Source organism: Cyprinus carpio, chromosome B15, assembly GCF_018340385.1.
Source record: "Cyprinus carpio isolate SPL01 chromosome B15, ASM1834038v1, whole genome shotgun sequence".
Classification (NCBI taxonomy): domain Eukaryota; kingdom Metazoa; phylum Chordata; class Actinopteri; order Cypriniformes; family Cyprinidae; genus Cyprinus; species Cyprinus carpio.
The window spans coordinates 11,732,555-11,755,798 of record NC_056611.1 but is presented as its reverse complement, the minus strand read 5'-3'; the positions used below and the strand labels follow the sequence as shown (position 1 = coordinate 11,755,798).

Sequence of the window (23,244 nt, the reverse complement as noted above, 5' to 3'; positions counted from 1 at the left end):
TTGTTACCAGTGCTTTGAAATTAGTCAGTTAAATAAGTTAAAAAAGTTTTTTTCCACCCATTTTCTAGGGCTCTAGAATTCTTCAACAGCAACAAGCTGCCACACATTTCCTGCGGAACATCGTTGAGTATGAAGCCAGGGTTGGAATTGTACAGTTTAGTACTTATGCTTCTACTCTGAGCCCCTTGACTACTATTGACAGTGACACCACAAAAGAAAATCTTATCATATTGTTGCCAAAAGTAGCAGGTGGATCAACAAACATGTGCTTGGGCCTTAGTCAAGGCTTACAGGTATTAATTGTACTAGTATGGATTTTTATGTGTGTATTATATGTATATAGAGTTTGTTCTATGTCAGTGATGCTTTTTTTCTTCAGGTAATTCAAGCAGACAATGGGGATGCATTAGGAGATGAAATAATTTTTCTGACAGATGGTCAGGCAACAGACAACATTGCTGTTTGTGTTCCATCTGCAATACAAAGCGGTGCCATTATACACACACTAGCTTTTAGTAACAGTGCAGCTCGTGAATTGACGGAAATGGCGAACAAAACTGGTAAGTGATATCAGCACAATTAATAACTTACTGTATCTGTCTCAGTGTATTTTATTATTAAATGCAGCTTATTATTAAATGCAAAAATGTGATATGTTGAACACAGGGGGGAAATTTTTATCACCCAATGATAAGACCACATCTAACCAGTTAATGGACGCATTTGCTTCACTTACATTATCAACTGGAGATTACACAAAAGAACCAGTTCAGGTGTGTCAAGTGATCCCACAATACATTTATTACTCTGGGAGTGTCATCAATATTATGAGTATTTTAACCATATTCATTTTAGTACTCCTTCAGCTAGAGAGTATTGGAGAAAGAACATCTGATTGGTTCAATGGCACAGTATCAGTGGATCAGACTGTTGGGAACAAAACCAGCTTTGTAATAATATATGAACTAAGTTCTCCTATCATTTACATACAGTCACCAAGTGGCTTAACCTACACTCAGACAAATATGAATCATGATGGATCTCTGAAAACAGTCTTTTTAAGTTCCAAGAACTGCAGAGGTATGATAACCTTTATGAACTAGTTTATAGTTTATAAACTATAAACATGTAAATGAATTATCGTAACACAAGGCATCTGGTCTAGGAGTTTTAGATAAACATTCAACAACAACTTTAGATGGAGTTTATTACTGATGATTCAGTTGATACACTTACAGCAAACCCTTATTGATCTGCTTTTACTTTAATATGTTTTGAAGCCTGGAGACTGGAAGTACAGTATCCAAGCTACAACAAATCAGGCTATCACTCTAACAGTAACAAGTCAAGCACCACAAGCTGATGTTCCTCCTATCACTGTCAAAACCCACATGAATCAGAAGTCCAGTGACGGCACTAAACCCATGATAGTGTTTACTGAGGTTAGTCAGAATTACAGGCCTGTAATAAATGCTGAAGTGTGGGCTACACTGGAGTCAGAAACTGGGTCTCCTCAAACATTACAACTGCTGGACAATGGAGCAGGTAAATTAGCCAAAATAAAGTATGTTAAAAGTAAAATAAAATAGAAAAGTAAAGTAAAAATAAAGTGTAAGGTACTTTTTCCCAACTTTGACAAATGAATCAGAGATCCATCTTTTACAGGAGCAGATGCTATCAAAGATGATGGAATCTATTCCAGATATTTCATAAAGATGGTAAACGGGAGAAGCAGCTTGAAAGTAAGAGTGAAGAATCAAGATGGACAAACCAGATTTGCTGCCCTATATGTCCATGGATGTGTGTTAAATGGTAAAACCTGAGATAATATTTTTTCAGTTTGTGTAAATATATATATATATATATATATATATATATATATATATATATATATATATATATATATATATATATATATATATATATATATATATATATTGCTTTTATAAATAGTTAATTCCTAAATAAATCACTTGGCAGGCTATTACACCATTTTATACAACCATCAAACATTTAACCAAACTACATTTATTTTCATATTAGATATTAAAAAGTATCATGACAAATTATATTAAGGAATTATTTATGATTACAGAAGTATGTCATCATACCACAAACTTTTCATGTTTGATAGAATTACAGGTTGTCCGGAATGAATGCATTTTGTCAAGTAGACTTCAACAGATATCCTGTGTTCAGTGAATAGGAAGCAGTAAACACTACATAGGGACCATGTCAGCTGGAATGCAGCTTGTCAGTCAAAAAGTTTTGTTCCTGAATGAAACTGTGTTTCGAACAAAACGTTTGTGTGAATGATTCAGTTACAGTTAATTTCAATTGTAGTGCACCTGAACCCTCCAAAGCCTCCAGTTTCTGATGAACCACTTGAGGTTGTAAACTTCACTAGAACAGCCACCGGAGAGAGTTTTGAGGTGACTCTTTCAGGCACAGCTCCACCAAATTTCCCTCCTAACAGAATCACAGATCTGAGTGCTGAGATCCAGGAGGACACTGTGCTTCTCAACTGGACAGCTCCTGGTGAGGACCTCGACCAAGGGACAGGTAAATCATACAATTATACCAGTCTTTAAAAGGTTTTTCATTTGTTTAACATCTTCGCTGACAAAATAAAAGTTGTTTTAAAGTTACATCATGAAATTATATGTATTTAATTGTCTTGCACTGCATTTTTTTTTTCTTTTTTTCCCCCTTAAGCTAAATCCTATGAGATCAGGTGGAGCTTTGACCTTAAAATGCTTCAATTCAACTTCAGCAATGGTCATGCAGTCAACACAACTGCTGTCTCACCTCAGAAGGCTGGATCTGTTGAACAACATTCATTCAATCTCAATATCACAATCCAAAATGGCACCACACTCTTCTTCGCAGTTCAGTCGGAGGACAAACAAAAAGCAAAATCTGAAACCTCCAACATTGCTCAAGCTTCAAAGATCCTCCCTGCTCCAAAACCTCTAGGCATATCAAACCCAGACATTAACTTGACAGTTTTTGTCATTTCTCTGTGTGTGGTAACTATGCTCATGTGCTTTATTTTTGCTGTAGTCATACGTGCAGTGAAATTCAGAAAACGCTCTGCTCAGAGTGATATGGCATTAATAATCACAAATTAATATCAAATCAATCCTTGTGCCTAATTTGAACATAACTATGTACATCGAGCAGATTTATAACATTTCTTAAAACAATAAATTCTATCAAACAGAATTTCTTAATGTCTGAAGATTTCTGCAGCATGTGTAATCTTGCACAGATTATTAAGAAGGATTTCTGTTTTGTCTATCACGTACAATTGTCCACTGTAATACAAAACAAATCCTGAACTGTCTGTGCCTCAATGATTGATTCTGCTTTCAAGCACCCCTGGTGGAAGACGACCAGATTCTAATTAGAAAACAGTTACCTTTGCTGCCTCATGCAGTTTCTGCTTCTGTGTGTGGTTGAATAACATTACATTGTGACCATGTTACCTGTAATATCTAGTGTTGATTCTCATAGTTTTATTTTCTTTCTTTTTTTTTTCCAAATAAATACATTACTCTTTATTAAATGTCCCAGAAATTTCCCCTTTTTACAGCACTTTCAAAACACTTCTTAAATACACTCCAGTAAGCCACTGCGGTCAAGCCAGCCACAGTTTGAAAATATATGGTCAAGCCAGCTGCGATAAAAAAGGAAAAGCGCTTTCAGAGTGATTTTTGTTGATTTGCCCAGACCTTTGAGATACTATAACAAGATGTCTTGTTTTTAGATTTTTGTTGTACTCCTACATTGTTATCCTTATTATTATTTATTATTATTATTATTATTATTATCATTATTAGTGTTTTTAACAGTTGCGTGTTTCTTTAGATAATGGTTTTCTATATTTTTCTTTAAAGATCACTTTTTAAATCATTGTTTTATGTAGATGTGCTACAGCAGGATTATGAAGAAAAAAAAACAGTGTATAGCTACTCTTTAAAATGCATCACTTTACTCTTAAAAGCATGGTTATATGATATATAATGTCTGCTCTGAAAGCGAACACCAATAACAAAATAAATTCACTATAAAAAAATGGATCATTAGAAGCATAGAGACCTCAACTACTATATCAATCATACTACTGTATATGCTATCAAACAATATGCAGCAGTTTGGAGATGTGACATTATTCCCATTCAGAGGGAAAATGATGGGACCTATCTACTCACAGAGGGACACAGGAATATTTCCTGATCATAAATTTAAGGACTGTACTTAATCAGTTTCTAAAACATACACCATTTCGGTAGTGACATGAAAATACGGGACACTTTTTTTTTTTTTACAATAAGTTTCCTAATTTACAAAGCAAATATCAATTAAATATTTTTTTCAAACTTCAGTTTTTAAAATAAATAAAAAAAAATACTTATACAATATAAAAAATATTTTTTATGTTTTCATAAGTTGAAATTTAGAGGTTAGGGTTCTGGACAGCCACCTCTCAAGTAAAAGTACATAACAAATGATGATTTTATATATTAACTAATATTTTTTAATATGTTATTTTTTTTGTACATTGTACTTACTAATATTTTAAACATTATTGTGGGTTTCAATAGATAGAAGGATCTTAGTAAAGATCTAAGATATTAATACTTAAATGCTTTTTAAATATGTTTTTTGGTTGTGGGAGAGCAGTTTGCGCTAATTCTGTACAGTGTTGGGGGATAATGCATTACAAGTAATGCGAGTTACATAATCAGATTACTTTTTTCAAGTAACTAGTTAAGTAATGCATTACTTTTTAATTTACAAGAAAATATCTGAGTTACTTTTTCAAATAAGTAACGCCAGTTACTTTTTTCCCCATCTATTGATTGGAAGCTCTCCTGTCCCCATGTTGAGAGAAATCAGGAGTAAGATGTTAGTTTTAAATAAATGTGAACATGCATTAATTCATCTCACTCACAAAAAAAAGAAAAAAAAAATCAGGTTTAGTTTTCCTCAAAATTAATAAAAGTAACTCAGAATATGACTCAAAGCTGCAATAATTAAATATGTTAAATAATACAAATATCCTTTATGTATTTAATCCCATTTTATTAACCAATTTGCGAATGGCACGGTGGATTGTGTTCACCGACAATGTTTTCTGGAAGTATTCCTGAGTCCATGTTGTGATTTCCATTACAGTAGCATTCCTGTATGTGATGCAGTGCCGTCTAAGGGCCCGAAGTTCACTGGCATCCAGTATGGTTTTCCAGCCTTGACCCTTACGCACAGAGATTGCTCCAGATTCTCTGAATCTTTGGATGATATTATGCACTGTAGATGATGATATCTTCAAACTCTTTGCATTTTTGCTCTGGGAAACTCCTTTCTGATATTGCTCCACTATTTTTCGCCACAGCATTGGGGGATTGGGTGATCCTCTGCCCATCTTGACTTCTGAGAGACACTGCCACTCTGAGAGGCTCTTTTTATACCCAATCATGTTGCCAATTGACCTAATAAGTTGCAAAATGGTCCTCCAGCTGTTCCTTATTATGTACATTTAACTTTTCCGGCCTCTTATTGCTACGTGTCCCAACTTTTTTTGGAATGTGTAGCTCTCATGAAATCCAAAATGAGCCATATTTGGCACGACATTTCAAAATGTCTCACTTTCAACATTTGATATGTTATCTATATTCTATTGTGAATAAAATATAAGTTTATGAGATTTTTTGTTTATTATTTTATTTTTTTTTTAATAATTTTTTGTGTGTTGTCAAATTTTTTTTGTTTTGGTTTTTGTAGAGAGGGGAACACAAGATTTACAAATTCTGACAATGGATATTTCCTCTCCGTTGGCCTGGCAAATCAACAGATGACATTTCGACCACACCTTCTGCTTTTGATCAATTTGAAGCCAGCCTCATTCACATAAATGAAGTTGTGAGATGGTTCACTTGACTCCAATTCCATGTTGCATGGCAAGCGAAGATATTCGTTGTGATGTAGATGAGAATCTGTGGGCCGACTGACTGGCACATCAGGAGGTGTAGACAGATTGCCCTACAATTCCTACAGTGCTGCATACAAAGCAAAATTTTGTCTAAGGGGTGTTTCCTGTGTTTGCTTTTATAATTTTGTATTTTTGCATTTGTGCCCTTATTTATTTTCTATATCACAATGACGTTGTAAGGTTTTTTTGTTTTTGTTTTGTCAGACCACTAGCAAAGTGTAACTGTGAATCCTATCCAGTCTTTTTCAATCAGTATCCCACACAGTAATGTGTAAATTTGTACTCTTGAAATGTATATATGGCATACATAAGAAGTGCAGCTTTCTGGATTTCAATACAGTAACTTTCATCCAAACTGTTGCCATAGTTAACAGCAGGTACTAAGAGAGTGCACTATAAATATTGACAATATGACTAAGCATTTTGACCATCTTGTTTGTGAACAATGACACAAGGACTTTTCATTCTGATGGCACTGATATGTTGACTGACATAAATACTTACTTTTGAGATAAGAACTAAAGATTTTGAGTAATTTACAGGCTTTTGCAGGTAATCCATTCTGTGGTGCTGTTTGTACTAATCGTTTTGAGAAATGCACATACTTATTTGCAAATATTAAGGATGATTTGAGAAATGCACCAAAGCGACTGAGAAAAACTGTAATACAGTAACCGTCATCCAAAATGTTGCCATAGTTTACATCAGAACATCCCTCCAGAGTACACTGTTATATTGACAACATGACTAAGCAATTTGACTGTCTTATCCATACACAATGACACAAGGACTTGTCATTCTGAAGGCACTGACATGTTCATTGACACAGATATTTATTTTTGAGAGATGAACTAAGGATTTTGAGCAAGAGACTGGCTTTTGTAGGTAATCCATGGTGTTTTGCTATTTGGACGAGTTGTTTTGAGAAATGCACTTACTGTTTTGCAAAGGTCAAGGATGATTCAAGAAATGTACCAAAGCGACTGAGAAAAACTGTAAATTCTTAAATCTTAAGTAATTCTTACTTTCCCTATTCTTGCAATATTCAAGTATTCAAATTCCTGAGTAATATCTGCATGCATCTAAGTCTGAAGAGAACACATAATATGCTAGTAGACAGCAATCCATAAAATGAGAGAGGTCTTGTGTGGAGAGTGGATCTGATACTGACTTCTGTACAGGTTGGCACAACATCTCTTGATTATCGGTCTTCACAAACTGCCCTGAAATACAGTTCAAATATTAACAATGATGTTACAAATGTAACATGAGGCTCTTACATTCACAATGCTTATTTTGGTGGTGAAGTGTGCAGGAAATTCTGCCAGACTGAAATTTAGTCTTAGGTGAACAGTTTTTGAGAGTGCAAGTAACACTTTAAGTTTTAAGTACCTTTCAGACTCACGTGAGATTTTCACAAGCAACAATGTCTACTTGAACAAACACTTCACTGCATTTAGAGTTTAGAAAATAATATTTAAACAACTTAATAGATCTATATAATTTTACCTCAGACTGAAACAGACTGCTACACGTGCTAATTAACTAACAGGAAATTATCAAATTAAACATTGGGAACTAAATATCTTTACAATACAAAACATTACAAGTCTATAGTTACATTTAATGTTAGATTGGCAAAATGACGAAAATGACGAAAAAAAAAAAATTCACCTTCAGCATCCATCCAGCTTGGCAGATGATAACCTTTACAGACCGTTACAGTTTGAAGTGAGTCACAGTACTCTGGTTCTGTCTTACTGTTATTAATTTTTATTCTGTGACTCATTTCGATTTATGTTGGACCCCTCTAGGTTGTTGTGTTTGAAGTGTCCTCAGTGCAGAGTTAAACAAGATGACTTTGTAGGACATACAGGAAATATTGATTTATTTATTTTTTATATTAGATAAACTTTTGAATGTTACTACTTACTAGTCAGATGGTTCATAGATCCTTGGGGATGTTCTTCAACAGGAGATCCGCTCCAGCTCTGCAGCATGGCCATCAACATGGAAGAATATAGGAAACAATTTGTCACATAGCCAACAATATATAGTATACAATGCCTGGTTTATTAGAAATAAAGAAACTAGAGCATAGGTGAAATGCAGAAGAGAGAAATAGTAATATGGAAAACATACAAAAATAATTCACATTTTTAGATTTTTATAGATGCATGATGATATTTGTGAAAAAAAATGCATATTAAGTTTTTTTAATAAGCTTTCTCAAATTACCTGTGTTTCTTATATTTCTGTCAGCAGCTCCCATTAGAAATTTTCTTGGAACTTCCCCTCTTTTTCAGAGGATTTTTTCTGACACTCCTGTAGACTCTACAGTGCAGATGTTTAAGTTAAATTAATTAGCTTACTTCCATTTATCTATTGACAAACTACCAGCATATACATTTACAAAGTTATTAAAAACCGCTCATCTATACATAAGATGTGATTAAATGCCTATAAAATCTATAGTTAGCCTACCTCTTATAGGTAGCCTGTATAACTGTAAATTAGTTAACGATTGTGATGCTAATGGTCTTTTTCCGAAGACACTGACTAAATCATTTCTTCGAAGTAAATATTGAACAGAAACATGTCAGTTACATGTAAGAAAGTGTCAGGAAGAGTTGTGTTTTATTTCTGTGGTTTTAGTGACTAAACTTACCTGAAAGCAGTGAAAACAACACTGAGAGAAGGAGTTTGCTACTTGTCAGCTGACTTGATGCCCCGTTTCCATGGTAACTCCCTTATCTCCAATTTAAATGCGACTGGAATGTTCAACGTGCGCACAAGTCAAACAAGTCAAAGTTACTAGTGTTCACATAATAAGTACATAAAAGACAGATAAAATGTCCTGAAACTTGATCACTTATTTTTTTAAGTGGAGAGCAGGCCTACAACAAACTGTAAATTCAATGAGAATATGAGAAATCGTAACCCTATAGTTTAAAAAATGAAATTAGTCTGCATTGCAAAAATGCAATGATTAAAAATATATTGCATGAGGCGTGAATATAATTTTACATAAACACATAATTAAACAAACAACATGAATTTTATGTAAAATATATTTTCAAAATATATTTCAATATATTTTACAGTGTTTCACATATATGTGAATATATTACCTTTCTGTATGGGTTGAAAGAACATGTAAACAGACAGCCAAAAAAAACGGATGTAGGCAACAAAGAATTGGGCATCAAGACCTGCAGTTTAAACGAGGCCTATAATGCTTGGAAGAGCCACGTTAAAATTTATTATTCAATTCAATTTAATTCAAGTTTATTTGTATAGCGCTTTTTACAATACAAATCATTGCAAAGCAACTTTACAGAAAATTAAGTTTCTACAATATTTAGTAGTAGCTTATCAGTGGTGACTGTCAGTTTATGTGCATACGGCAGAAATGTTCAGAAAAATCAATAAAAGACGTAAACAAACAGACGATTAACACTATGTAAATCCCGTGGCAAAACAGAGAAACAAATAGAGACATAATTAGCTTAGCTGCTGTTCCAGCCAAGTAAAATTAATTAGTTTAACCCAAGCTAAAGAATAATAATGCGCATTTGATCAGATATAACTGCAGTCCAAAATTATGAGATGCATTATTTGAATGCTTGGCCAAAGAGGTGTGTTTTTAATCTAGATTTAAACAGAGGAAGTGTGTTTGAACTCCGAACATTATCAGGAAGGCTATTCCAGAGTTTGGGAACCAAATGCGGAAAAGCTCTACCTCCTTTAGTGGACTTTGCTATCCTAGGTACTACCAAAAGTCCAGAGTTTTGTGACCTTAGGGAGCGTGATGGGTTGTAGCATGGTAGAAGACTAGTTAGGTACGCAGGAGCTAAGCCATTAAGGGCCTTATAAGTAAGTAATAATATTTTGTAACTGATACGGAACTTAATAGGTGGCCAGTGCAGAGACTGTAAAAATTGGGGTAATATGATCATATTTTCTTGACCTGGTAAGGACTCTAGCCACTGCATTTTGGACTACCTGTAGCTTGTTTATTGAGGATGCAGGGCAACCACCTAGAAGTGCATTACAATAGTCCAGTCTAGAGGTCATGAACGCATGAACTAGCTTTTCTGCATCAGAAACAGGTAACATGTTTCATAGCTTGGCAATGTTTCTAAGATGGAAAAATGCTGTTTTTGTAATATGGGAAATATGATTTTTCAAAAGACAAGTTACTGTCTAATATAACACCCAGATTTTTGAATGTAGAGGAAGTAACAGTACATCCGTCTATTTGCAAATTGTAATCTACGAGATTCTGTGTAATGTTTTCTGGTCCAATAAGTAATATCTCTGTCTTATCTGAATTTAATAGGAGAAAATTATTGGTCATCCAATCTTTTACATTTTTAACACACTCTGTTAGCTTAGTTAATTTTTAAGTTTCACCTGGTCTTGTTGAGATATATAGTTGAGTATCATCAGCATAACAGTGGAAACTAATCCCATATTTTCTAATGATATTACCAAGGGGCAACATGTATATTGAAAATAGCAGAGGACCTAGGACAGATCCTTGTGGCACTCCATATTTTACTGGTGATAAATGAGATGACTCCCCATTTAGATAAACATAGTGGTAGCGATCGGACAGGTAGGATCTAAACCATCTTAAAGCCTGCCCTTGGATACCTGTATAGTTTTGTAATCTATCTATGAGTATGTCGTGATCTATGGTGTCGAACGCAGCACTAAGATCAAGTAAAACTAGCAATGAGATGCAGCCTTGGTCTGATGCAATAAGCAAGTCATTTGTAATTTTAACAAGTGCAGTTTCTGTGCTATGATGGGGCCTAAAACCCGACTGAAATTCTTCATAGAGATCATTTTTTGCAGGTAGGAGCACAATTGAGCAGACACAACTTTTTCTAAAATTTTAGACATAAATGGAAGATTTGAAATGGGTCTGTAATTGGCCAGTTCACTAGGATCTAGTTGTGGTTTCTTAATAAGAGGCTTAATAACCGCCAGCTTGAATGGTTTTGGGACGTGACCTAAAGATAACGACAAGTTAATAATATTGAGAAGCGGTTTTTCTGCTACAGGTAACAACTCTTTCAGTAATTTAGTGGGTACAGGATCTAATAAACATGTTGTTGGTTTAGATGCAGTGATAAGTGTATTTAGCTCTTCCTGTCCTATAGTTGTAAAGCACTGCAGTTTATCTTTGGGTGCGATGGATAAAACTAAAGTATTAGACGCTGTAGAATCTACATTTGTTATTGTATTTCTGATGTTATCTATTTTATCAGTGAAGAAGTTCATAAAATCATTACTATTTAACTGTGAGGGAATATTTAGATCGGGTGTCATCTGGTTATTTGTTAATCTAGCCACTGTGCTAAATAAAAACCTTGGATTGTTTTAGTTATTTTCTATGAGTTTGTGGATATGCTCAGCCCTGGCAGTTTTTAGAGCCTTTCTATAGCTGGACATACTGTTTTTCCACGCAATTCTAAAAACTTCCAAGTTAGTTTTTCTCCATTTGTGCTCAAGACTACGAGTTTCTTTCATGAGAGCGTGGGTATTACTGTTGTACCATGGCACAGTACGTTTTTCTCTAACCTTTTTCAATTTGATGGGGGCAACAGCTTCTAATGTATTTGAGAAGATAGTGCCCATGTTGCCAGTCATTTCGTCTAGTTCATGTGTATTTATGGGTACACAGAGCAGTTTTTATGGGTAAGGAAGGTAATTTGTGAATCTGTCTTTGGTGGCTGGAACAATAGTTCTGCCCGGACGATAACGCGAAGCTATATAGTTATTATCATCAATATGCAAAATGCACGATACAAGGAAATGGTCAGTAACATCATCACTTTGAGGTACGATATCTATGTCAGTAAGATCGATTCCATGCAATATAATTAAATCTAGCGTATGATTAAAACGATGAGTGGGCCCGGTGACATTTTGCTTTACTCCTAAACAGTTTAATAAGTTAGTAAACGCAAGTCCTAATCCATGATTTGTATTATCAACATGAATGTTAAAATCTCAGAAAATTAGCGCTTTATCAGCGGTAACCAACAGGTCTGAGAGGAAATTTAAGGAATTCTGTATATGGCCCTGGTGGTCTATACACAGTAGCCAGAGAAAGAGATATAATAGATTTCTTTTGCATATCTGACAGTGTAACATTAAGCATAAGTATTTCAAATGATTTTAAACCTGTATCCTGTTTTCTGGGTAACATTGAGAATATCACTATATATTGTTGCAACACCTCCCCCACAACCAGTCTGACGGGGCTCATGTTTATAACAGTAGTTTGGTGGAGTAGACTCATTTAGACCAATATAATCATTTGGTTTTAGCCAGGTTTCAGTCAATTTTGGTTTTAGCCAGGTTTCAGTCAATTATAACTCCGACTGTGTTCGTCTGAAAGAATAAAGCCATATCCACCTATGGCTTGAGGGTGAGTAAATCATGGGGTAATTTTCATTTTTGAGTGAACTATCCCTTTAACACTAGAACTACCAAGGCAGGCTTATTAACCATTTTTAAATTTCGCAATGTAAAACTTTATTGAAATAAAACCAACATAACTAATACCCTGAATTTTCCTAAATGTGTATATATTTTATTGTAACGTTGTTATTCTATTAAAACTACAAAACACAGAAGAGTTCTGACTATTTCTACCTTGAATGGCGGTCAAATTGACAGTTTGCATTACAGACAGCGTATAATATCAGTTTTTGCGACTTTTTCATGCGGTTGAAGATGCGTGTCATTGTTGCCTAGCAACTTTTGTTCAAGTTGTTTTTATATTCTATTGCTAAGCTTAAAATTCCAATTTGTAAAAAAGCTGGGTGGTCACCTCCAATTCAACAACTGCTGTCATTCAATCTGCCATGGTTCCAGGTATGTTAGACTGACAGGAAGACTAGCCTGGCTGTTATCAATAAGAGCCTACTTCAAAACTATTAAGCTACTGAGAGCAAATATATTCTATAAATTTTTAAGTTATAAAGATTGTCCGTATGACTGAATTTGTTCATTAATTGTTTTAAAATACTATAATATGAAACTCTTTTGTATAAATGTTACTACAGGTTTGAACAGTTGCTACTATGAGCAAACACATTCTACTCGGGAGAGTTTTTTGAATTTGTAAGTTTTTAAAATTTTTATAACTGAATTTATTCATGAATTGGTTTAAAATGCTGTAATATGAAACTTGTGTATAAATGTTTGTGATGAGTGGGGCGGGGCCGAGAGCTGTGGGAACGGGTCGAGACCGGTGGAGTGATTGGAGATGAGCGGCGAAGGATCTTCGGCAGCGTGTCCCTCCTTCCTCCCGGGTTTCGGCACCAGTGTAACGACGTCCAAACTTCATAATCACAGGAAGAAGGAGGCGGGAACCGGCGAACATTCAAATGAAACTTTAATAACCATATAAACTCAAAACAGTGCGACTGAAAATAGTGTGACAGCCCCTCACGGATACCAAAACACAAAATGAAACGTAGGCCTGGTCCTCTCTCATCCTTCTCTGTCATACCTCCTCTTTTTATCCTTCTTTATCCTCTTTTATCTCCTCCGTGGGACTCGAGACTGGTGAGTCGCACAGGTGTCGCTCATCTCCAATCACTCCACCGGCCTCGACCCGTTCCCATGGTTCTCGGCCCCTGCCCCACTCATCACAATGTTGTTGTAGTTTTAAGAAAAACGAGTTTGTGAAGAAAACTGCAAGAATATTGAAATGTTATTTAAATTTTACAATTAAACAATTAAAAACAAATTACACCATTGTCATTGCTTATTTTTATTATTTACTGAGACCTGATGAAATATAGTAATTTACAATTTGTACAGTTTTTCAGTAAATAGACAATTGGGCAATGAATTACAAGTAAATTTTTTTATTGTATTAAAATATATTACTGAAGAAAAGACCGTAAAATTGTTGTATGTTTTAAAGTAAAAAATACTATACTCAGGGTTGGAAATGGGGGGGTGGAGTCCAGGGGGTGAATTTCGAGAGGGGGACGGTGTTTCATTGCCAACTGGTTAGGTTTATTTGGAAATTAAAGTGATTTTTATATTTTATCCATTCAAAAGACTATGAAAGCAATCCCAGTTCTGCAAATAAACCTAGCGCGATATATTTGTATCTATGGTTAGCTGTGCAATGCCATCTTTTGTGATTGGCCATAATACCTGCAGACTGCAGCCAATAGAAATGCCTCTCGTTCGGTACTCATGCTGCTCCTGGCAACACAGATCTTGAAATCAGATTGCAGTTTTTGTCATTCATTATAACAAACAAACTGTAGAGACTATGCAGAGAGCTTCATTAATTAAAATGGAAGTTTGTAAGATCACGATGAACTAAGACAGCTTTTAAAAGCTTTTAAAATTTATACGACCATTTTATAATTTTTTTTTTTATCTTATACAAAAGTTATTAAGTGACTTACATTTTAGGAACACTGTTGTCTGATTGTGTTCTATTTTGTCAACAAAAATAGTTCCAAAGTTACAGCAGCGAACACAGCACTGTTTCGTTTTTACGAATTAATCTGCATTTTTGAACAAGTCTAGTGAGTCAATGATTCAACGACCCATTCATAAAGAGAGCCACTTGCTTCGTTCCTAAATGAATCAGCCGTTTGAGCTAATCGATTGAATTAATTATTCAGTGACAAAGACAGTGACTTGCTGCCACCTACTGGCAGTTTCAGTTTTATTTTTAAAGTATAAATTGAGTCATTTAAATATTTCTATATTCAAAACTTTATATTTAAAACATTAATTTCATAACATTTTTATTACGAAATGCAGTAATGCCACCTCTGAGTCTTGTCAAAAAGTCTGTAAATATTCCTTAATACCACATTTGTGCTCTTCTGTGCCATGCAAAGTTGAATTGTTCATTTGACTAGTAACTTATTCTTCCTGTTGTATTTTATTATTTTAATTGAATTTATTGTTTAATTAAAATTTTCAATAAAAAAAATGTATAAATTATTATTTTTTTTTTTTTGGCACAAAAGATGACATACATTTAATAAAGTAAGAGGAATTACAAAGGTTAAAATAGTCAAATATCGTCTTATAATGGGAAGGTTAATTTCTGTCAATGATCAGATCACAAGTGCTCCTGAAAAGAAATGTCAGCAGTGTAGAGTCCTTAAGAATGTAAAGTTACCTTTTAAAAACAAATTACAAATGTTTACGCAAAGTGTAAACTATTAAATATCTACAAATCATGCAGAACTGTACCACTAAATAAGAAGTGTTTAAAGGGCTTAGCTAAACAGGCCAGTTAGAGACCATTAATAATCATTCTCATTTTTTTTTTCTTATTAAATCCTTCTTTCATTTCACTAATCAGCTTATTATTATTATTATTAAACAAAAGGAGTCATTAATGATGCTTACATTATAACGTGCAAATTCACACACAATGTATCTTTAGTTTGGCCAGAATTGCAGATGTTTTATAGAAAATATGAAATAAGTTTAATGTTATTATAGATTATAAAGGGTTTTATAATTAAATACATCTGAAAGGTGGCTACTGTGCCCCAGTACTGATGAAAAGCAACATTTAAATTTATGTAGACACTTTTATTCAAAGGAACTTATTCAAAAAATCAAACCTATGACCTTGATGTTACTAGTTCCATGATCTAATTACAGAGCTACAGGAAGGCTAGCAAATTCCTGTTAAGGAAGTAGTTCACCCAAAAATTTTTTGAGAATTTCTCCCCGCTTAGGCCATCAAGGATGTAGATTATTTTGTTTTCTTATCAGACAGATTTGGAAACATTTTTCCTAACATAACTTCCTCACCAATGTATCCTCTGCAGTGAATGGGTTCTGTCAGAATGAGAGTCCAATCTAGGCATGGGCCCGTATGAGATTTTGACGGTATGATAACCATAAACAAAAATATCATGGTTTTACGGTATCATGGTATTGTTGTTATTTTTAAACGACTGGGTAAAAAAATAAAAAATAATTCTGCTGGACACAATATATTTTGTTTTTGAGCAACATACAGAATATTAGAAATAGTAGAATTAGTTTATTTTTTCTTTGATTTGTATCCTAAAAATACATTTTAGTTATATAATTCATATACATATCATTTAGTTATATAATAATAATCATACACAAAATTGGACTTAATAATAACACAATTTGAAGCAAAAACAGAATGTTCTGACAAGCTTTGTGAAATTATACTACATGCCTGAATGAAAGAAAAAGCAGAAGCTCTGAATGAGATGCATATTCTCTCTCTGACAGCAGGAGGCGCCTCTGGAACACCGAGACCAGGATACAGACCAGGTACAGCGTTTCCTCGGTTACCGCTGTAAACAAAGCTACGCTGAAACACTGCTTTAATATGAACTTTACAGAGACGAGATGAAAAGAAAATACCATGTAAACTTTTCAGAAGACAGTCGGCTCCTCTCAGAAACACATTCATATAAACCCCCAAATCAATATTGAGGATTTTCTTCCAATAGTTTGTGTATCATGAACAGTGAGTGATCTGTCTGCTACAGTATTTTTCTCTGTGTGTCCGTCTTCAGCGTCTCTTGCCTGACTTCATATTTTCACATAAATTACATTTTGGAAAATTATTGCATTGCAAAAAACGGCCGGTTGCCGATCGCATGAATGCCAAAGTATTTGGCCATCCGTGCACTGTCTGCATTATGTTATTTTCTTCATCAAGAGTGCTCGCGGACAGCTGCGCACCCCGTGGTACTGCACATGTGTCGAGCTCATCTGTCTGTGTTCATCTGCGGTTAAGTATACTTTTGAAAGCTGTGGAGATGTGGCTGTGGGCGAGACGGAAAGGAACGCTGAATGTGTACACGGGCCTTAAGTTCCGGGGGCAGCTCCTTAAGTTCAGCCATCCTACACACACGGAGGAGGTGGGATCAGTATTACTCTCTTCACTGCACTCAGCCTGAGGAATTCCTACTCTTTCAGTCATTGAGGAGACATGGAAAACAGCGCATACCGCAGGAACGGTATAATGAAAAATATTAGTGGTTTTGAAACCGTGACATTTTCAAATCGCGGTATACCTTGAAACCGGTAATCGGCCCATGTCTAGTCCAAACGAGCTGCTAAAAACATCACAATAATCCACAAGTAATTCACACGACTCCAGTCCATCAATTAGCTTCTTGTGAAGTGAAAAGCTGTGTGTTTGTAAGAAACAAATCCATCTTTAAGCAGTTTTAACTTTCAATCTTCGCTTTGTTTCTTTCTCCAAATCTATTCCAAAAAAGGAACAAACCCATCTACATCTTGGCTGGCCTGAGGATGAGTAAATTTTTGGGTGAACTATTCCTTTAATAAGTGTTAGATTTGACTCTATTTGGCTGAGCACTCTTTTAGGTGGCTCGCCAATGTACTAGATTTCTCTAATACAAAAAAAAAATAAAAAATACGCTTGACCAAAGTTCTTATGGGGAGAAGAATTTATTGAAGGTTGTAGCGTAACAGTTCTTCAGCAGCAGTTAGCATGTCTTCCTTCAAAAAATCTTAACCAAAGGTACTACCGGTAACACCAGATCTTTATACCTGGTAACAAATGTTCTGTAGTTCAATGATAGTGTAACCTCATGATGATCTGATATGACCTTAGTTGTTGATTAAAAAAAATTATGTTAGTGAATCCGCCAAATTGATCCGCGATCGATGGTGATAACAGTAGCATCCCAGAAAGCAAGCACACTCGGGCCGATTCCGGCTGAAATGCGGCACTGTTGGCTCAATCTCGATGTCAGTGAGAAGATAATGGGCCAGAGCCGCGCAGACTCTACAAAACATTTCTGGCTGAAAGATGGCTTCTTCACTATGGACCATTCTCGACTGAAAGCTGTTGTACACGCGGCAGGTCCACACTTAGTGTAGTTGTGTGTATTTACCTTCGGCCCGAGTTTGTTTTATCACAGACGGGCCGCTGCTAGAATGAAGGAACTCAGCCAACTGAGAGAAATATTTGGCGGTTAAATCCTGAGGAGGTTTCGGTGGGCACAGTTTTCAAGAGGAATACTTAAGCTGCAAAAGGTAATTAATTAAAGGGTTAGTTCAGCCAAAAATGAAAATTATGTCATTAATGACTCACCCTCATATCGTTCCAAACCCGTAAGTCCTCCGTTCATCTTCGGAACACAGTTTAAGATATTTTAGATTTAGTCCGAGAGCTTTCGGTTCCTCCATTGAAAATGTATGTACGGTATACTGTCCATGTCCAGAAAGGTAATAAAAAGATCATCAAAGTAGTCCATGTGACATTAGTGGGTCAGTTAGAATTTGTTGAAGCATTGAAAATACATTTTGGTCCAAAAATAACAAAAATTATGACTTTATTCAGCATTGTCTTCTCTTCCGGGTCTGTTGTGAGTGCGACTGCTGTGACTGTTGACGTATGTTTAAATGGTGACGCTGCTGACGTGTTTTCTGGCGCGCCCAATAACAAATAAAACATGTCAGCAGGGTCCCCCTTTAAATATATTTCACTAGTTCACGCTTACATATTATTAGCTGAGATATGGAATGCGTATTTGGCGTGCTGTCCGGGAAAGGGCTCCGAGCTTGGGAATGGCCCAAACCTAGAGTACCCCCCCCCTTCCCAGTCTAGTTGTAAAGTGAACTTGAAGTGAGGAGTTGGGGTGGAGGAGGGATGCTGATAACCCTAAATGGATAGAGGTAAGTCAACGGTATTTATGCTGTGGTATTGATTACTTGATTGTGGTCCACCGGTGTTGATTAGGCTAATTATCTGACGCGCTCCTTCCGAACCTTGTTAATAAAACATCATTTCACTAGTTCACGCTTACATATTATTAGCTGAGATATGGAATGCGTATTTGGCGTGCTGTCCGGGGAAGGGCTCTGAGCTCAGGAATGGCCCGAACCTAGAGTACCCCCCAAAAAGCAATTGAACGAAGGACATCCGCGAGATTAAGAATGCCCCCCGAAAATAGCATAAAGATGTGAGGATAGCTGAGAGGGTTTTTTAGGCAGGGTTTGGCAGGAGGTCGAGACTCGTAGCGTCGGACGGTTAAGCCTCGCCTACTGTCAAATGGAAAGGTAGGTTGTGTGGCCGGGAGACTCTTACCAACGTCCGAAGGGAGCACACGCATCGAATGGGTAAGTCTCGCCAACCGTAGAATGGAAAGGTAAAGGTTATCTGGCCAGGAGGCTCTCGCCAACATCCAAAGGGAGCACACGCATCGAACGGGTAAGCCTCTCCGGATGTAAGACGGAAGCGGTAACTTTAAGTGGCCAGGAGGCTCTCGCCAGCATCCAACAGGGACTTCCTGCTCACTGTATCGGCTGGGTAAGCCTCGCAGGCCATAGAATGGAAAAGGTAAGTTTGTGTGGCCGTGAGACTCTCGTCAACGTCTTATGGAAGTTTGCTACTCAAGGCATAAGACGGGCAAGCCTCGACGACTGTAGGATGGAAAAGGAGGGTTTGAGTGGCCGTGGGGGTCTTGCCGATGTCCGATGGGGGGCTTGATACTCGCGGCATCGGACGGCTTGCATATTGGGTAGATCGGTTTGGCGACCGAAAAAACATGGCAAGGTAACAGTTGTCTGGCCAGGAGGCTCTCGCCGGCGTCCGATGGGAGCACATGCATCGAATGGGTAAGCCTCGCTGGCCGAAGGATGGAAAAGGTAAGGTTGTCTAGCCAGGAGGCTCTCACCGACGTCCGATAGGAGCTCAAGCTCCCGGCATCAAACGGGTAAGCCTCTCTGGCTGAAGGACGGAAAAGGTTGTCTAGCCGGGAGGCTCTCACCTACATCCAATGGGAGCTCCAACTCCATGCATCGAACGGGTAAGCCTTGCAGGCCGAAAGACGGAAAAGGTAAGGTTGTCTGACCGGGAGGCTCTCACCAACATCTGATGGGAGCTCCAGGCATCGAATGGGTAAACCTCTCCGGGCGTAAGACGGAACAGCAATGTAGAGTAGCCGGGCGGCTCTCACCTATGTCCGATGGGAGTTCCGACTCCATGCGTCTGGTCGGGAGGCTCTCATCGGCATCGGATGGGAGTTTGAGCTCCTGGCATCGAAGGGGTAAGCCTCACTGACCATAGAATAGAAAAGGTAAGGTTATCTAGCCGGGAGGCTCTCGCCGGCATCCGGTGGGAGTTTAATACTTGCGACACCAGATGGGTGAGTATCTCCGACCATGAGAGGGGAAAGTTAAGGTTGTTTAGTAGCGAAGCTCTCGCCGGTGTTCGACAGGAGCTTAGTGCTTGCGGTATCGGATGGGTACGTCTATATATATTTTGGTGGCCGATGAGGTTTTGGTGGGCTTTCTTTATGTGGAACTGGTTAGTTCTGATATAGCTTTGGTATGCTTCTGAAGACCATCTTCCAAGAGTTTGGATTTGCTGCTTGGAGAGGTCTTTTTGGGCTGCTGAAGTTGCTGCCCTGATGCGAAAAGAATGGGTGGAGAAATTGTTTGCCGAGATACCCGATAATTGCAGGACGCATCTGAGGTGTTTTTGGAACCAGAATCAAGTGACTGGTTTTTTAGAGTCGTCAATGAATAGTGGTTTGAGCGGGGATTTTGCCTGAGAATTCCTAAGGCGTAGGTTTGCCAAGATGGATTGGTAAGGCTGGATTGGAGAGGGGAGATTGAAAATATAAATAAAATGACCTTCCTTGGCTTGGTCTGTCTTGCTTTGTTTGATTAACCCTCTGGAGTCTAAGGGTATTTTTGGGGCCTGGAGAAGTTTTGTCATGCCCTGACATTTGTGCTTTTTTCAGTTTCTTATAAATATCTAAATGGCTAAAGTCTAATCTCACTGTAATCAGCACAAACTGGGCTATAATAATATGTGAGCAGCATGTATGTACATGATTGTGTTTTTGAGAAAAAAAAAAATGTTATGCGTGGTTAGTTAAAAACTAAAAAATGTTAAATCACTTGAATAAGGCAATAAAACACATACAGAAAATTGGTTTCCCAGGGCTTTTGAGAACTGGAGCTTGTAGCCTAGAATTTTTTTTTCTAAATGATGTGAAAATCATCTTGTTTACTCACTTACAGAAAACAATATATTGATTTAAATTTTCTAAGACACTTTTTGTTGGTAAAAGTCATATGCGAGTAGGCGTCAACTATCATGAATTCACACCTGAGAAGACAAAGACCTGCATAATGAGCTGCCCCTTACGAAAATTAACCATGGTTTTACTACAAATAAAACCAAGTGTTTATGGTTTGTATAGTTGTATTATGGTATTTGAAATTTTACTATGGTGTTTCTATGTTGAATATAGTTTAACCATGGTATTTGTAGTAAATCTGTGGTTATACAAATGGTAGTCAACACGCCAAAAAACCATGGTTTACTACAGTTTTACTATAATAGAACCATTCAGTCAGCTGTGTCACTGAGAGGGATGAGTTACAAGAAAGAATGTGAGGACAAAATAAATGTATATAATTTTATGTTTGTAGTTTATTTAGAATATATTTAATTATCCCACAACATAATTTAATATTCACTTGTGAGTGCAGTTAAACAGTTTATTAGGAACAATCAAAGCTGACTTTCAAACTGAATTTTTTGCATCATTACTCCAGTCACACAATCCTTCAGAAATCCTTTTAAACAATCTTATTTTCTACAAAAAAAAAAACATTTATTGTTATTATTATCATTATTATTATTATTATTATTATTATTATTATTAGTTATTATATTATTATCAATGTTGAAAAGAGCTGAGAATATTTTTTTCAGGTTTTTTAGGGGGATAAATTGAAAGAACATTATTATTTGTTACATTTGTTACAGTTACATTTATTTGTTACATTTATATTATTTACATCAAGCTTTTGAATGCATTAGTAGTGTATATTGTTATTGAAACTTCATAATATTTCACTTGATTATACATTTAATCAGGAATAATATTTTGGAAAAAGTCTTTGGAAAAAGTCTAACTAGTAAAATGTTTACACGTTATGTGAAAACTACTACAAGTATATAAATAAATAAAATAGACTTACTCATGTTTATGATCTCTGCTGAATAAAGTGCTTCATTCTTTTTTTCTGAGGAAATCCAAATCTCAAATCCTCAACCACATCACATCTTTTTGGGGTGAATAATGTCTTATTCCTCTCATCGCGAAGCAAACAGTAAAAAAAAAACTTGAAGAACAGTCTCGCTGCGTTGTCTTCTGTTGTGTGGGCGTATTCAAAAGCCGCGCGCTTCAGTGAAACATTTGAATCTCAATAGCGCGCCTCGGCGCGGGGGCGTGGTCGCATTAGAAGATAATGAAGGGAGACGTGAAAAACGGACATCGCGTTGTTTTCATATGGATTACTTTATCACAGAATATTTGTTTTCGGCAGCACTTGTTTAGTTTAAAAGTAGACATGTCAGGCTTTCTATAGATATCTCTCTCATGTCTCTGTGTTGAGTATTCACTGAGTTACAGTTCATTTTAATGACGCGTTTGTAACTGAAGATCAGCGCAGACAAAGGCTGCAGACAGCACTCCTTGTATGTTATCTTTATTTTATAAATGCACAAAGTTTTGTTGTTATTATGTCTGTATACAAAAAAAAGTAGACCCTTTACAGATTCGATTGATGTATTGCTCTTATCTGTACGATCAAAACTGAAAGTGTAATTTAAGTTCTTTTTGGGGTTATCAGGAGAAAATACCCCAAAACGCGTATACGCGTTAATCGACTTCAGAGGGTTAAAAAAGTGATTGTTTCGTCGTCGAACACGGTTAGGTCTGATATTGTAGGGTTGTTTTTTGGATTGAAACTTGAAGAGATTGTGAGCTCCGAGCACCTAAGAAAACCGAAAAATGCTAGGATGAACATGGCGTCGATCGTGTGGGGTTGGTCATTTGTGCGGAGGGTGTGGATACATTTTGTGAGGATATCTAGCGTTATGGGTTTCTTAGTGTCGGGATGGGTGGGCTGGGATCGCTGGATCCCTTTGATCAAGAGGGAGGTTTGCGAATTGTTTATTTCGGGTGAGGGAGCGCCGAACATCAGTTTGTGAAAAAACTGGACTCTGCTCAGGTAGCTTTTAATTGAACCGACTTGGAGACCCTTAACACCATTGAGAAACTAAATAAAAGAGGTGATAGAGAGAAGGGAAAAATCAGGGAACGGAATGTTATAAGTGAGGTGAAATGCCTTGAAGCATCTCCACGCGGTCACGTATGACTGGAGGGTTCTGGGAGAAACTGCCT

The 23,244-nt window shown here is 36.5% G+C and overlaps 1 long non-coding RNA gene across 1 annotated transcript; it reads left to right on the top strand.

Moving 5' to 3' along the window:
• The first annotated feature begins 397 nt into the window (after positions 1-397).
• Positions 398-1,027, top strand: LOC109090135. Its single transcript, XR_006156540.1, has 3 exons — positions 398-560; positions 667-773; positions 867-1,027. It is a non-coding gene; the product is annotated as an uncharacterized LOC109090135 (long non-coding RNA).
• Positions 1,028-23,244: the final 22,217 nt, after the last annotated feature.